This window comes from Alligator mississippiensis, chromosome 4 (genome assembly GCF_030867095.1).
Source record: "Alligator mississippiensis isolate rAllMis1 chromosome 4, rAllMis1, whole genome shotgun sequence".
In the NCBI taxonomy this organism is placed as follows: Eukaryota; Metazoa; Chordata; order Crocodylia; family Alligatoridae; genus Alligator; species Alligator mississippiensis.
Genome location: NC_081827.1, coordinates 11,053,566 through 11,056,249, shown reverse-complemented (window position 1 = coordinate 11,056,249; position 2,684 = coordinate 11,053,566). Strand labels below are relative to the sequence as shown.

The window sequence follows — 2,684 nt, the reverse complement described above, 5'->3', positions numbered from 1 at the left end:
TTTTTTGGTGGACTGGGTCACATCACCTCACCTCCCTGTGCCTCAGTTTCCCAGCTATAAGGTGCAGCTAATAATACTCACTTGGTGGAGAGAGGCATAATGATGTAGGTGTGTCAGTCCATCCAGGCTCCTCATATAGGTTACTCAGTTAACTGTGGGCTGGACTGTGAAGTGGGTGTAACAATGGTCCTTCCTCCTCCTCCTACACCCTATTTCAGAGTCTTGCTCCATGTGGGGGGGAACAAAGAGCAGGAAGCCCCAAAGCAGCCTTGGCACAGGGATGCAAAGCAGGGGAGTTTCTTGCTGGGCCCTCTGCGGCTGCTCACAGGCCAGCCCTTTGGCTTGCAGATCTCAAGAGGTGCTGGGAGTTGAAAAGCACCAGTCTCCAATTATTCCTGCACTGCAGCACTGGACAGGTTGACTGAACCCTTGCACTGAAAAAAATGCACGGTGCACAGAAAGCCTGGTCCCTCACCAATGCGGGAGGGGGTTTACTGCCCCCCGTCAGGCACACACCTCACACCAGCCACCAAACAGCGGAGGATGTTCTACGGCAGCACTTGGCTGCTGCAGCCCTGAGACATCCGACCCAAGTCCCCATCACTTGAGAAAATAAACACATGTGCCAGGAAGTAGGTCGAAGATCTCTGGTTTGAAACCACAAGGACAGCCACTTTCCTACCTCTTCAGTGTGTTTTGCCCTGCCCCACGCTCCAGGGGGGACTTGTGGGGCAGGGCCCCCCCCACCCTCCTAGCTAAGAGTGCACACTCAGGCGTAGCAAGCATCCCCTGCTTGCTGCATGCATCTCCTCCGCTTGGTTAACCAGGGCCTTTCAGTTGCATGCCCTGCAGCCCACCAGCACGATAAACCAGGTTTCTATCACACGCCATTAAACCAGGCGTAAGTCAGGTGCTGTTTTCAGAGGGAGCCTGACGATGTTACAGGAGCAAAACCACCAACGGAAGCTCAGACTTCAACAGCCTTTATTAACTCAGCAAGTGTTTGTAACCACGCTCCTTCCTCAATGCAGGAGGAGGCAGCCTCTGCCATTAGCCTCCTCTCCCACTGGGGAGGTGATAGCTACCAACTCAAACTGTTGCTGCACCTGTGTCCTTTTCATGTGGCTTTCATGATCTACTGGGTTAACTCCTTCTTTGCTGATGCTTTCTGGGTTTCCTTTGGTTTTGCCACGGGGGAGCTAATTTCAGATTCATCACCAGGGTATCCGAAAACCACCCCCAAGCCCTTTTTCAGCAATGCCTTTTGTGAGTCAGACAGTAAGCCTCAAACTGGGGAGGAAGCAGGGGAGCAAGAAGGAGGAAAGGGGGAAGCCTATGGCAATACCTAGGAGCAGGTGGAAGCAGGATTTGTTTGGTAAGCTCACTCACCAGACTGAGTGTGTTGTTAGGAGACATGTTAGACAAGCTTTTGGGCACTTCTTCTCAGGCATTGCACTTCTTGCCTATTCCCTGAATCAACAGTACTACTAGGATCTGGTTTGCAGACATGTTGCTGCCCCTTTTTATTCCACTAAACCCTCAATCTGGACAGAAATGGCTCCAGTAAAACATCCCTATGAAACCCGCCCTGTACAAAGGGCCTGCCCTGCTTGTGCAAACCTGATTCCCAGAGGGAACAGGGTAGTGCAAGTCATAATGCACATACGTATTCACTGTATGTGGTACCTAAGGCACTGTGGAAAAGTCACATGCCCTGGGATACTGTTAATTTACAAGGTGGACAGGTAGGGTCCGGCAGGGCAGTCAGCAACCCTTGTGGTGCTCCCCAAAGTGCAGGAAGGCAGTAACTAAGGATTGGGCTCTTAGGTGTCAAGTGTGATTCATAGATTCATAGACATTAGGGCTGGAAGGGACCTTGGAAGGTCATCGAGTCCAGCCCCCTGGCCCAAGGGTAGGAAGTCAGCTGGGGTCACAGGATATACATCCAATTGCCTCTTAAAGGAGTCCAGAGTAGGTGTTTACACCACCTCCGGAGGCAGTCTGTTCGAGGCCTTGGGGGCTCAGACAGTAAAGAAGATCTTCCTTATGTCCAGCTGAAACAGCTGGAGAAGCTCATGGCCATTAGACCTTGTCATCCCAGAAAATAAGGAAGTTATTCTACTTGGTATTGCTGAAGCGACCATTGGTCCTGATTTTCTCCAGGGGCACTTTGGTGAAGAGCTCTTAGCCTAGGCCCTGATATATTTGTAAGCTGCCACCAAATCCTACCAAACTTTTTTCTTTACAGTTCCATCTATGTCAGCCAGTCCTCAAATGGCTTTTTTTTCAGATCATACAGAAATTTAGGAAGGGAGTGTATGACACCAACAGGTCCAGCCACTAATAAAGCAACTGATTGACCCAGGTGGGACTTGAACCCACAATCCCCAGCTCCGGAAGCTGGTGCCTTATCCATTAGGCCACTGGGCCTGGCTGAATGCTGAGCCATCGGGCCTGATGCTGTCCACCTACCACGTAGATCAGTAATTCCCTCTACTACAAGAACCACCAGATGAAGTCCCATGGGCTGCGTTCCACTGGAAGTCAAAGCATGGCTCCATTGGGCTTATAAAAAATTGACACATCTATTTTTGTGCTTTTAGAAGTCTAAGACTTAGAGGCCATGTTGCCACCACCGCACACTCTAAATTCAAGGGCCCAGCTCCAAAATATCATACAATTGG

The 2,684-nt window shown here is 50.6% G+C and overlaps 1 non-coding gene across 1 annotated transcript; it reads right to left on the bottom strand.

The window, feature by feature from the left end:
• Nucleotides 1-2,357: 2,357 nt before the first annotated feature.
• On the bottom strand, nucleotides 2,358-2,430 carry TRNAR-CCG (transfer RNA arginine (anticodon CCG)). Its single transcript has one exon. It is a non-coding gene; the product is annotated as a tRNA-Arg (tRNA).
• Nucleotides 2,431-2,684: the final 254 nt, after the last annotated feature.